The sequence below is a fragment of the Sinohyriopsis cumingii genome, chromosome 12 (assembly GCF_028554795.1).
Source record: "Sinohyriopsis cumingii isolate HCF-2022 chromosome 12, ASM2855479v2, whole genome shotgun sequence".
NCBI lineage: Eukaryota > Metazoa > Mollusca > Bivalvia > Unionida > Unionidae > Sinohyriopsis > Sinohyriopsis cumingii.
The window spans coordinates 116,401,719-116,416,871 of record NC_142972.1 but is presented as its reverse complement, the minus strand read 5'-3'; the positions used below and the strand labels follow the sequence as shown (position 1 = coordinate 116,416,871).

At 41.1% G+C, this 15,153-nt stretch overlaps 1 protein-coding gene across 1 annotated transcript in view; it reads left to right on the top strand.

Moving 5' to 3' along the window:
* LOC149787303 (uncharacterized) overlaps positions 1 to 15,153 on the top strand; it is a 107,782-nt gene that overhangs the window by 5,741 nt on the left and 86,888 nt on the right. The gene's annotated exons all lie outside the window — the stretch shown is intronic.

Sequence of the window (15,153 nt, the reverse complement as noted above, 5' to 3'; positions counted from 1 at the left end):
ATAAAATACTTTAATCTGACTTTGATCGTGATATTTTGGGATGAGAAAAGGCAACAGAAGTTACATGGCTGAGAGTAGATTAATGCGCACGCTTAATACTGTTTAAGATCACTGCTTGATTCCGTTCAAAAAGAGAGTATAAAGGGAGTTGGTTAGTGGCGTGGGGTAGTGCTAAAATAATGAAAATTTCACCTACTAATCTTTACGTACTATATATCTATGGTTCACGTTTGTATGCTTTTTATAAGTTATACATTCCTTATTAAAAGCTAGTGAATATTTGAAATTATTGGAGGGGTGACTTATGTTTTTGTTGAATCCATCTTAATTCTGTTTTCTTTCTTTCTTCGTTGTTGTTGGTGTTGCTGTTGTATTTTTAAATCTTTTTCCAGTATGAACGTTTCTGCATCCCGATAGAATGCATAAAATAGGCACATAATGTGCCACATTTGTTTTACATAGAGGTAGTGCCATTTTAGTCTTTGGAGGCAAGCGGATAGAGTTCTATAAACCTAGTCAAATACAATCTTTCCTGTGTAAAGTCCTCCAGAAAATCTACTTTGTTTTGTGATACGGTATGTAGTACGTAGGTCATAATATTCATGAACTCGGCAGTTACATTTCATTTTGTCTCTGCTGCAACCGCACTTTTATCATGAGGACGAAGTGGGAACATTACGTAATGCTCTTATCATTTAATTATTTGACAATTTCATCTGTAAATATGGTTTTTATTTAGCTAGTTAGTCAGTGGCATTGACCCTGATCTTTGTATATATATATATATATATATATATATATATATATATATATATATATATATATATTCTGGCGACTGCCCAGTCTCAGGTAAATATAATCAGGGTAGGCAATATTAACGTGACTAAATTCGGAGCTAACAAATTTTACCGCTTATAGCAAAACAACTATTTAGTAGAATAGACGTAATATATAAATTTAATAATTTATAGTATTTGCTATCTTTGACCAGAAAAATATTGCAATTACTTATGAAGTTTCTGAAATTTTTTCATGAGTGCGCACATGTGTTTTTATGAATCAAATGACAAAACATGTCGACTTTATTCAGTAAAAATGTGGTATGGCGTATTATAATGAAATTACGCTGAATGACATTGGGATTTCTTGGACATAGCACTTTGACTTTACAATGATTGGAAATTTCTTGGACATAACCCTTTTGCTTTTCATCCAGTCGTTTTTGACGTCATGTCGTTGTTATTGTTGCGGGTTTTGCACACGATAAGTTATACATGACGGTCAATATGTTAGGGGAAGGAAGAACGGAGGAAGAACCTAGACCCTCGGCAAGCTATTGGCAAACTTTCTCAGATACCCGCGTTGGATGAACCCGAGACTATAATCCATTACCACAGATGAGATGTCAGTAATTTGTAAAGTCGAGCACATTAGACCCATTCGTCCAGCTGGAACCCGTGCCGCCATGAGTAACCATCACTTGGTGTAATATTGAAAAATGTTATGATTTGTTAGCTAAGATGTCACAACAATCAAGTATTCAAAAGAACTTAAAACCTAAAGCGACCCTTTTATCCATTTCTCGCTTGTGCTAATGCTGCCGTCACATATAATTATTTTAATATATATGTGCAGGGCTCAAAGAAAGCACCACCCACTCGTGCCTGAGAAAATTTGGCATGGCCGATTAAGACGTGTGTGGGTCATAAATAACGTATCCCCAACGTGCCTGCTTGTTGTCAGCCTAGAAATAACGTATCCCTAACGTGGCTCCTTGTTGTCAGCCTATCATTAACGTGCCTGCTTGTTGTCAGCCTATCCCTAACGTGCCTACTTGTTGTCTTCCTAGAATACGTTGCAAAGAAAAAGACCTCGTTTATTTATAGAGGTACCTGATGTAACCTTGATACAAAAAATAGGTGAATGTCATGAACATCTTATATTATTGCTTCAGAATCAGCCGTCGGTTTCTAAATGATGTTTGCATTTACAGTGAAACTCTGCAGTAATTTAGGCGTCATTTTGACGTCGAGAAATATTCCCTTTCAATAAGCTATCATTACACCTTTATGCGTCAAGCCTCTTTGAAGTTACAAGACAGAGAATAGCAAAATTTGTGTGATTTTTAGTTTGGTCAGGCAATGTTACCGTTGCAGCATTCAAGTTTATGCCTAAAGCTCTGTTGATACATTGTCATGCGAAAGGGAAGATATCAACAGATATTCATGTACGCATGTCATTGCTTTTCACAAGAAATATGTTGCTATTTTATATACTAAATCAGTATTGTCAGTATCTCAGCCGATTCCCACCAACTTTCCCACAATGGATACCATGGTAACATTATTAAAAAGGCTGGTAATGTTGAGACAACAGCCGAATTTTTTAAATCTACTTTGGATAATTGCCTAGAAATGTTCCGATTCTGTTTTCGCTTACCAGCAATACTTCTTTTTGTGGCGTATGTGTGTAGATCTCTGGAACGGAGGTTTGACCAAAATTTATCATTTAATATGAAAGCTGGTGGCCATTGAGACAGCTGGAATTCTTCTTTTAAATGCAAGCTGATGACGATTGTCTTGTGAACATTAAACAAATAATTATAAACAATGTATAATGCTGTCTGTATTTGGCGTGATGGTGTATTTATAAAGCCACACAGTTCTAAAAATAATGTTAATCGGGCACAAACGTTGTAGTGTCTGACCAGACGAAAGTGATATTAATTTTTGGCATTCTATGTTTCTGAACTTCTCACTTAGCTTACTCATAAAGATTAATTAAAAAGGAAAATTAAAAAACATAGAACGCCGAGACATTTCACTCTAAAGGCGAATACCACTAAGAATGCAAGTGCCATATGTGCAACTGTAATTTCTCGAGTTATTAACCTTCTATCGTATTATATATTTTTGTAAGGAGTTATACATTGGAAAGTACTATTTTCATGATTTCAGTACCAATCGAGTACCAGTGGATCTTTAGTTAAGGTACACAGTTTATTGAAGAAGTGTACTGTAACAAGGATAATGAGGACGGGACAAGTAACTCTTGCAACTCACTCTCGTCTGTGTGAACCTTGATTTAGAAGATACAGACACTGAACGCATCATCATTGGAATATAGCAACTGTCTCATTTGAACCCTCTGCAAATAACAACAAGCAATGTTCTAAATTTAGCTAAAATATGCTTTCTGGTCAAACCATGGCGTGTTTGAGAGGCCCTTTTCAGCCTTATACATAGAGGCATCCTTCCAAATCATTATATTTGGTAAATTTCGAACTTATGTATTTAAACAATTGTGTAAACTTGGCCCATTTATGAACAGTGTCCATGATTTAGTAAATATTTTTCTCATGAAGGTGCCACTAGCCTGTTTATGAATTTCATTCATTTCAATTGCCATGATCGGATGAAGCATCTCCGTGTGAACCAAGTTTATTGTCTTTTGAAACGCATGAAAAATATCAGTAATATAGATAAACTTACTTGGAGAATGTTTTTGTTATCTGTAGAATGCCGATGAGGCCTGAGGTAGCTCATAGTAGAGTAGAAAAATTGGCCTTCTGTCTCACTTTCATCATTGCGCGATGAAGGAGTGAGCAGGTGAGCCTCCATTGAACTCTGCTACTTGGGAATGGTGGTTCTGGTTCGCTTGTTCCTGATGTCTCCAAAACAACGCTCACTTTAGGAGAAAATGGCGGTCCCGGCTCACCTGCGTGGTCTAGGTGAGTGTGAAACCTCATAGAACATTAATACTGTATTATGGGGTTTCTGGCTCACTCTGTGCAATAAAGTCCATGGGCGAGTATGTGAATAGCGTCGATGGATTAGCGTTTATCGTCTAAGGAGCATAGTCCTATTTTGTTGTCTTTGTGATCTGAAAGTTCTCATGAAGTAATATTGTAGATGTCCTTGTAAAGATTGTCTGTAATGACCGATAGTAGCAATGTGACCGATGACTGTTTTTTATATTTATTACTCCTTTGGCTTATGTCATGATAGTATCTTCCTCGAGTGTGACGCAATATATTTTGGATCGAAGTCCTATTTATTTATGTGATGGGTATTCTACAAGTTTTATCTTTGAATTTTCCAAGTTTCTTTTCATTGCCTTACAGTGAAATGCGCTTGTTTCTGGATAATCGTTGAGATCAAATATATCTCGATGTCGATAGAGGTCTCCGTAGACATCGACAGTGCAAATTTCGTAGACGTGCGAGTCGGTATCCGTCATGAGTAATATGGCTTTATCTCCGTAGTGTCGTTGGATAAAGTCGTCATGCAACACGAGCATGAGCATTTTGGAGAGGTCGCGAACGGATGGACCGGCGTAGATGAGTTTATCGAGCATAAGATGTGTTTTTTTGGATTCGATGGTGACCAGTACTTTGTTGAAGATTTTCATCCTAACGAAGTTATCGTTGGCTACGAGTTTATCTCGTCGGCTTGGGTTATTGATGATTTTGATTTTTTTTTCTGTGTCTGATGTTTTCGATGGCTTTTATAAAGACCCTGTTGTTCATGAGTTAAAAGATTTTTTTCTTCCGAAGAACGTTGTGGTTTTGGCGCGTTGTTGGGTATTGAATTCGACGTAGAATTTCATCCATGGAGATTGTTTAAACTTGAGATCTCGGTGAATCTATTTACGAATGCGTCCATGTTGAAGAGCTTGTTCGAGTATTCGATAATGTATCATGTAGTGTCTTTGCGATGAAGATTTGGTACGAGCTTTTTATCTTGGCATCTCCGATGACGAATTGTGTTTTTTATTGGAGTCATGGAGGAGAAAGCATGGAGGGTGTTATGATGAGTGGTTCAGCGCATAAAGGATAATCGTTATAAAGGATAATCGTTATAAGCGTCACGGAGATGAGAGGGATACGCCAGATCGAATTCGACCAAACAGACCCAGTCATCCTGCTTGTCTTTCTTGGAGGAACTGTTCTCCAGTGATTCATTCAAAATCTCCCACGGGAAGGGATTGTGACATGTCAGAATCGTATAGATAATTGAAATTAAGATATAGAATGTAGGTGGAGGGTTTGTTAGGATCATAGTGTTTCATGTATTTGTTATTGGCCACAGCGCGCTTTTGGCTGATGGTGCTGATGCCTCTTCGAATCATGCTCTCTGTGAACATGAACATATCTGGATCTTGGAAGAGTTCAAGTTCAACTTGACTCGTCTTGAGAAAACCATCCCATAAAAGTCCTGGTGAGGGGAAATGCCAGAGTGGATCTAGCTGGTAATGATCTTGACACGTGCGTCTGAAATTTTCGAAGACATCCATGAGTTGAAGTATGTCTGTTTTCAAGTACAGATGGTGATAATCTCCGCACGTGTGACAACCTAGATCATTTTATATTTTGTTTGCGAACTGATACTCCGTCTCTGTGATGTTGTAGAGATTTATGTGAGAATATAAGTCTTCCAGAGCAGGAAAGGAGGTTTTAACGAATTTGAACCACGCATCGATGTACTCGTAGGGATAAACTCCTTTTCGTTGCAGGGGAGGACTAAGATCTCCAAATTCAGTTTCGAGATGTGTGAACTTGGGGCATGAATGAGCGAGTTCTTCTAACGACGACTCCATAAACTCGATTAAACAAAAGGGACATATAAAACTACATGTATTTTTTGAAATTATTGAGGGATGCATTTGATGTGAGTTCCCACTTCAGCAAGAAGGGTCTTGACTCATAGATGGCTGCGTTCTCCGATGATGAAGTGTCCATCATATCCTCGTAGATCATGAGCGATGAATGTAAAAAATTCTGGATCTTTGAAGCATAGATTACAATCAGCATGAGCAGCTCCTCTTTAGTGGCCGGGGATATGACAATGATAGCTGACATTTTTATCATGAGGTTGAAAGTAGTCTTCACAGGTGTGGCATTGATGTGCTGCTTTGTGCTGTTTGAGTTCATAGGAGGCGAGTGGAGTGAGGGGTGTTGGATTTTTCAAAGTTCGTTGATGCGTTTCCATTCAGTGACTAGTAGCTCAAAGAAGCACATAACACAGTCCTCCCACCGTTGTTGTTGGTACCACGAAGACAACCATTCATCAGCAGAGCAGCAGATTTTATATCCGATCACACAAAGTCATATGATTATGTTCTATTTGAGTAAAAGAATGAATGGGATCTGGCGAAGGTCCATGTACTTTTTCAAGGATGGCATCCGAGTCGGAGACAATATAATACGTGTGCGCGTATTGTTTGTTGTGGTTGTCGAACTGTAATGCTTCCTCACGTGGCATCTGAACAACCAGTAGGCCTTGACAGTATCACGACGAGAGGTGAGTTTTTCGGACTGAGGAAAGCATTGTAAGCAGCAATACCATAAATAGCCATGAATATTATGCTGCGTATACTGAGATCGCCATAATCGGCTGAAGTCTTCCATGTACACGAAATGGTGATGGTAATACAGTAAATTCGCACAGAGCAACATTTGATCTGGGATAGGTCACCGGAGTACTCTGTATCGACTAAGCGATGCTCGTTAGTCGACGAGCGATATAATCACGAAGAATAAACTCTTCCTGGATCAACTTGAATTTGCTTCCATATCCAACAAGATTTTAGTCTATCCCTGCGATGATAGAGATACTACATAATATAGTTTTGTAATTCATGTCTTTAATTGCTTGTTCATTTGCATTCCTTAACTGCATTGCACAAAACATTTATTCTATATTATATAGCACCATACCTCTACGTGGTACTAAGAAGTGTTGTGCGGTTTTCTCGGGCAGTAGGGAAAAGTGCAACAAGTCTTGTGCGAGAGAGTACTGTGCGTAGCATTATGCTTTGATTAAGCTTGGAAGTCCAAGGATTACACATTGTCTGGGATGTCATGAAGGAGTTCGTGGTCAACTCCAAGTGTGTCAGCGCTGCGGTGGACGAAACATCCGATCGATTAAATATTAATGCGAAAAAACCAAAACGACTCAGACATCCAAAAACCATTCAGAGTTGTTGAACGAGTTTCTAGCTAAGATTAAGCATGACGCAGTGGAAAGTGCATCCCGTGTTAAGTCGTTACGACGATAATACGGAAGGAGAAGCAAGTAGCATATGAACTAAAATCAGTCACGTGGTGAGATTTAGCACGACGGCTTATTTCATCCTTCACATGTTCATCCATGGAGTGAGGGCTACGATATAATATCATCGCATTGTGTTTGAAGCACATCGATGATAGCTTTCTATCGGCTATTCCGTTTTTCATTCCAACGGAGACAAGTTAGATATTCGGGTATGCAATTTAGATATAAGACCTGACGGATAGCAATTTCTTTTCATAGACCATGCTTTCACTCCTTTTGTATGTTATTATACTGATCTGTACAGCAGCTTCAGGAGTTCTTCTCGATGCATGCAAGAGATACAATGCTTGCACATGAGGCTCTTTACCGTACGAGATGGTAAGCGTGCCACTGTGGTAGAGGTTTTTCTGCTAAGCCGCTGTGAGTAATACGAGATCGTGCCCTGTGCCAACGACTTTGGTTAGAGTGAGATCTACGCTGATATCGATGCTGGGATAGAACGCGTTGACGATGGCCTTCTCGATATCTTTCCGATTTTCTATAATGTATAGGTGAAATACCGCGTATCATCCACATGGCGTTTGACCTCCTCCAAGGTATTCTACACTAATATAATATTAAAATTTTCTTCAACGTGTTTTCGCTTAGACATCGCATGCAGCGCTGCCTAATCAGATGCTCGTTGTAGTAGATTTTCCACCGCCATCTCTGGATAAGTCTTACCGTTGCTCTCGCGTCAATAAGGCCTGCCCACGCGCTGCTCCTTGTACTTTCGTCAACATCAGTTCGATGTTCACAGCCACCGTGATTTCGTAAGACTTTGGCAATGGCTTCTTGGAGCGTTTCGGGGTGTTGCAAAATCACATCGATCACAAAGACCTCTTAGTCGGATATTCTCTTTATATTTTTGATCGTATAGTTTTTCGAATCGGCTAAGAGTCGTACATTGATTTTTCACTATGACTACAATGAGATTCCCCATCGTTCTAATTTCGCTAATCAGCAACGTCATATCGAAAGTCGCTCCTCTCAGATACGAACAGATTTAATTGAGCATTTTCAAAAAGGTCAGCATAACCTTTTTGGTACATTTATGTCCTCCAATCTTGGCTCGAGACGTTTCATCAGTGACTGCATAGTTAGTCCAGCTCCGGATAAAATCAACATCACCGGATTAGCTAGTGCACCTGTGGAAATCACGCTCGTTGTAGTAATGATCAGCGGATTCATCGAAACGACTCTCAAGATGCGCTTGTAACGTCGGTACGCGTGTTTGTAGACGTAGACTCTCCGGTGGTAATAGCGATAATACGCTAATAGCTCGTGACGTTGCTCTATATGTAAGTTTTCGCTGATAATGTTAAAGTCAATGATCATTCTGCGTCGACTAAATTCTGCAGCAGCAGTGCAAGTTGTGTATGTACTCCTTTAAGAATCTGAGGTACAAATACATTTCATCATTGTTGAACTCAGATACTTTTTCTCCCACCAACCACAGAGGATATATGTTTAAACCCTGTGTGATTTTGGTCAGCTGTTTTAATTTAACGAGATCCTACAGCGTCTTAGCAATCACTTTCAATTTCACACGGTCCAGATATTGTTGTGATTCTGTGACGTGTAACCCCTTATCCGTTATTTTTCAGTGATATCGGTACAGATAATAGTACACCAGAGCGATGTTTGCCACGTTGAGATGGACTTTTTCAAAATCTTTGATTGCTTGAAATATAAAATCTCTGTCTCTGTGAACCCATGGACTCCAGTGGTTCCTTCAATATTTTTGTCGATTGTAGAACTCAGCTCCTGCTCTATTTTCTCTAGTTGAACATTTTCTAGATACGCGTAGGGAGCCACAGCCACACTGAGCTCTATTTTCCCATACAAGCTAACGATGATCACGTTAAAAAGCGCTTCCATAGCCTAGATGTTTTAAAACAAAGGGGCCTTATCGCTAGCGATTTCGCCTTTACGGTCGTTGAGTGCCATCACCGCCAGGATCGTCTCCACCTCCACGTACTCCAGTCCGACCTGCTGAAAACTTAAGTTTGTTGATAGACCCAAGCAGGGCTCGATATCCTCGAAAAAGTTTTTTTCTGGAGACCACCTTGTCCATGCAGCCGTCATCATTTTTATGAACCTCATCTTTTATCGACCACCAAAACGTCTTCGTTTGAAGTACAATGTTTTCACGATAGTTTCTACGAGGTGTTGATATAATTCGTTAATAATGCTATGGACAAGACTCTCGATGGTTTTAACTAACCGTGCTGCCTCTCAATTGTTACAAAATGTAAAGACCATCCAGTAGCGGTTGATGGACTCTCGGAGAAGCCCATTGCCGCATTTGGCCCACTGACAGATTTAATCGTTCTATCTCGCCCTCTTTCCATCCCTCGTAGGCCTCTTCCGGAGAGACATTCCCGCCTGCCTGACTACGTATACGCTCCGTGTACTAACGTCTTCTGCTTCAGCACATGCTGGTCACTGGATGCATAAGAGGCCTCCTGTCTATACGTATCGTCAAACAACAACTGATGCAACTCATGGCGATGCCCTAGATTTCTGCCATGCTCTATATGATATCCTACAGAGTGAAAATCTGAAAATAACTCAAGCCGCGATTGTGTGGATCTGCTGTGAGTGTCGTGAATGAATTTAAACGTGGAGTATTCATGTACGTACTTGAGGTTACAATGACAATTTCGAGCATGTTAGATCCTATCGTGGCTGCACAGGTGTATAGGGCATCCGAAGTATTATCAGGTTTGACACCGTCGAGTCCCCATGGGAGAATTCTTGAGCTGACACTATTTCGTCCTCTGATCCTAAATTTCTATATCGCCACGGCTTCAGTCAGTTGTATCTACAGCCAAAAATGAGAAATGACTTCGTTGGTCGATCACTCGTTTCCAACTGCAGGAGCTGCCAAAAAATCTGTTGAAAATACCAGATAGGCTAGGAAGTACGCCGAGTATTCGGATGACGCTGAAACTCTGATGCCACTACGATTAGCCGTGTTTTCAGAGGGAGTGGTCACGTATCCCACGCTGAGTCTGACATGACGCGTATCCACATCTATGTTTTGTGGCAACATCGTTGTTGGCCGTATGTGTATAATCGGTCACCACCAATTTAGCACCCGCCACCATAGTGAGCATTCTTCTGAGTGTTCCACCTGTTGTGGATAATTCCTGCCTCCAAACGATTTGAGTTAAGAGTACGAGATTGATTGGGTATTATCCGTGATGGACCAGTAGATAAGAACTCCTTATAAGTTTTGACCTTGCATAGATGTAGTCATGTACAGGCTAAATTCAGTATCGTTGATTTCCAATAGCCTGTAGCACATTGTGAGATCGCTTGTGCTTTGCCATGCAACGGGTAACGCTCCAGTCACAGCGACATTGCCACTGACTGTACCTTCCGTTTCATCGTATTTCTAGGCCAGTGATACATCCAGATCGGAGGCTCTTACGGTTCGAGAAGTTCCTGCCATAGCTGAAGGCTGCCCATACAAAATCAGGCCACTCATATTGAGATTTTCCGTCATGACACTACCCGTCAACGACAACTTAGTCTGGGCCAGTCTGTTCACCTGAGAATATCGCCCAGCACTGGCGTCCGGAGGTGGATAACACAGCCTTTTGGGTTGGTCAGACTGTGACCGCTTATGTTAAGACGACCCGTAATGCCATCAACAGAGCGACTGACTTTATCCTCATTATTAGTTGAATTTCCAGAGCCTATCATCGTCCCAAAGGACATTTGATTATAAACCATGAACACCAGTAACATCAACACAAAGAAAAACGCCCCACAGCATTATATGATTGTGGTCCTCAGCTGATCAAAAAAGCAGCACAACGTCTGGGATCCAAAGAAAAAACTCAAGGGATAGTGCCTCCTAAGGAAGAAATTCCCGTCTTCTATTTTCCTTCCATCCCCTCGGGATTAGAGACTGATCGATTCAAAGAGCAAGTATTGTCAGAGATACAAGAGGAGGAGTATCTGTCAGCGACAAGTAGTCGTTTTGCTTTCCGGTTGATTCAGAGGGATGAGTAAGGGTTAGTGAGGTATATGAAGAAGATATGGAAATGAAAAGAATCTGTTTTCGATGATACCAGAAATTCTTACTCGTGAAGATATTGACATCGTACGTATTATGTCAGAGCTGGAGAAACAGGGTAGGCTTGAAAATCGGACGTGATAAAGCATCAGCAGGAAATCGAACAAAAGAAGACTACACAAGGACTCCGTCGTGCAGGCAGCGTCCGCTACTTTCACACTCCAACCGAGATCGTCTTAGACACGATAACGAACTGGTGGAAGTCCTCAATCATCTTCTGGATCAAAAACTCGTCACATTCTATCAGTATCGCATTTTGTACGAGGACATGATGTGGATGATCAATCAATCTGGAAAAACGTGTTCGCAGACGAAATAAAGATACGATGAGACCATCACGCATATACCGAAGTAAAAATGTCGATGGGTATTTATACACCCTCTTTTCTTCCGTAAGAGCAGCCCTTCCCGGTATTTCCGTTAAATCTGAACCCATTGCTCTCAAGGCAGCCGAAGCGGACGCAACGGGAGCTGCCTCGCAGGACGAACGGCGGTAGGAATTTTACAAGACCTTGATAAAAAGATACAAGGTACACCAGTAGCATCCTTGGGTGGCATCATGTCAGGGTATGGCTTAAAATGATGATAATAAATTTGTTATCACACTTTCATAGATTAGCATCATATATTTGAGATTCTCTCCCGATAATCTTCTCCTCATCGATGATACTGCCGTGAAAGATTCCACCACCGAATACGATGTGGAGTATCATGACACTAGCACCATCAATCTCAACGCGAGCGCCCATCGAAAAATAGAGACGCTTGACAATTATGTGTACCTGTTTCCCCATAAGTTCTTTCTGGAATCCGCGGAAAATATAAACTAATGCCGTCCCACCAGCGGACTATGCAGCCAATGCGCAAATCACGCTCCAAAATAACGGATGGTCGTTATTCAAGTCGGCTTAATATCAACTGAACAATCAGACTGTCGAAGAAATCATTGGCTCCTTACCTCAAGCCAGTACAATCCTAAACTGGATCATGTACAGCGATGACTACATGCGATCGTGCGCCAGCAACATGTGATGGTTCAGAGATACTAACACAAGTGCGGCGGTGAGTAACGAAGTTACTGCCATTACGAATATAATTCCTGAGGCAACTTTGCCCAGTGATGACCAAGTGATCGCACAAATTTTCAGAACCAATATCTCTCTCGCAAGTACTTCTACCTACAACGTGGGATTTTCTCCTCGACGTGCTCTGACGGATACTAGCCACGAGATCTGCATATTTCTTCTTCCCAGCAGCTTCTTCGGTGTATGTCGAGATGACCGTACCATCTTCAGAGGCGTCAAACACACGCTAGTGCTCAAAAGAGACTCATCCGCCCAATACATGCACAGAATAGCAGCTCTTGCCGATGACGTGGTTAACGATGTGGATATCAAACAATCACATTCTCCACTGCGCACATACTCGAATTGAAACGACTCTGGCTAGATTCTCCAAAACACTGTACATGCAGCTGTTTACGGTGGCTAAGGACACCTCATGGAGATCCGCCACCAATCCGGGCAGCGAACTTCAAAGACACTTCTTCGTCTTCTTTCAGCTTGCAGAGCAGCTTAACGCTCTTCAGCCACAAACTCAAAACAAGCTCATATTTAATAACGTAGGTCTATCTCCCATTCACGTCCAAATCAACTCCAGACAATACTTAGAGCAAGAACTCAAGTGCAGCTTCGGTGTAGGAACTATAATTTATTCTCGCGTTTACATGATGCTGTTAGAAGCCATGCAGAAGTATCAAGACGTCGACACAGGGACGCAGATCTCGTTTGATGATTTTGCTAACATGTATCCCATCTTTCACTTCGATGTCCCTAAACATACCAAGCGTCTTAAAGACTCTGACGCCGACATCAAAATCCGATGGACGGTGGCTCCAGGAGTGGATTATCTCTGTTACGCTCCAGTCACCTCAGTACACTCGATGTCCCCAGTGGAAAAATTAATATCATTGCATAGATATGTCTAGGAAAATGACAACTCTAAGACAACGAGACGAAGGCATCATTTCTCAGCCATCGTTCCCTTCATGAAAACTATGACTTCCAAGTTATTCACTAACATCCTATCGCCTTAAGGACTAGCTAAAGCCAAGAGGCCATCACCGAAGCTTCTCAAAACGCAGTCATGGGCAATGTCAAGCGAAACTGACAAAAGCGTGCCATCACCCATCGTGGCTATCGAAAGAATAATAGCATTTCATATAAGGTCATCAGGACATACATTCCAGTCGAAGCCAAGTTGTCTCCACAGCTGTAGAAATAGATCGCTGTTGTTATCTTATATACCTTAAATAATATCCATCATGGACTCGTGGTACCTCAAGTGTAAGGCCAAGACGGAGAGTGCCAACCCCGTCCAGGTGGTCACCAAATATAAACGCCTCATGATCCAATCCAGATGTTCTGTGTACGGATCTACAAAAATCACATTTCATCTTACAAAATGTATAATACATGCATCATTGTATACATTGCGAGCTCAATACGAGCTGCAAAGACCTTCGAATGGAAAGAAATATGTGCGTGGGAGATTGTAAAGTATGCGGACATAGACAAATTCTCGGGGGAGTCATGGATGCTCATGCTCTAATCAGAAAACGTCCCAGACCTAAAGGTGCATGGAAATTGCCAGGACATAAATATACAGGGCCATATAATCCCTTAGAACAGCAGCTGGATGAACACGATCAGCCACTTCCAGGTCAGGAACCATACGACGATGTCGATGCTTTTGCCATGCGTCACGATATCTGCTACAGAGATCATCCCGATGATAAAGTGTCATACTGAGAGACTTAAATGAATTCAAGCCTAAACATTTTACAGAATGTGCAGACCGAGCTCTCGTACAAGACATCATTGGCACTAAACATAAGCTGGGGCATATATCTCGCAGATGAGCTGCATAAACCCGCACGTACGCATTTTCCACGATGCATAGTCATCTCTGTAGATGTAGACCATATATGGTCAGCAGATCTAGTCGACATCAGTGATTAAAGCGCCTACTACGATCGTTTCCACTAACTCATGACGGTTATTGACGTCTTCAGTAAATAAGGCAGAGTCATTTCACTTAAAAACAAAAAAGGAACTTTCATCGTAGAAGCACTGGATAGTCTCACACGAAAACTCAATAAACTTTGGGCAGATCATGGAAGTGAGTTTTACAATAAAACCGACTCAGACTGGCTTCAAAAATTTAACATTACTCTGTACAGTACTCGTAATCCTTTCTATGCCTCTTTCATGGAACAATTTAACCGAATTCTCAAAAATCGCATGTGGAAAACTTTTTACCAGCGATAATGCTAACCGACACTTAGATTTCCTGCCAGATCTCGTCGACCACTACAATCAGACCTGGTATTGAAGCATTCGAATGACCCCCGCAGAAGCCTCCTCCAAAGATCAAAACAGCAGGTCACAGAGGCCTTATGTTTTAGACAGAAATTTTAAGTAGAGATCCCCTCAGAACCAGCAGACAAAAATTCACCTTCTAAAAAGGATAACTCCCATATGGACGGAAGAAGTCTTCGTCGTCGATACCGTTCAAAAAACTAGTACCTACACCCTTTATGATTCCTCAGGAGAACCCATCCTAGGTTTTGTTTTACGAACATGAATTACAAAAGACAAACCAGGACATCTCAGAGTTGAAAAAGACATCCCTACCAAAGGGAAAAAAATCCCTCGTCAAGTGGTTTAGCTATTCTGAACACTTAAACTCGTGGATTCCCACTGCTTCTCTGACTACGATGCCGCCTCCTAAATAATCTTATGGTACTCCTCCTTCAAGCTCCAAAGCATGCTCGTGAAATCCCATCTTTTCCAAGATACGCTTAAACACATACTCAAATTTTATGAATTTCACAGAATGCAGTAACTGCATTCGTGTCACCTTATTCAGCCAGTAATAAAATTAATTTCGCTGACAAATGAAAACGAT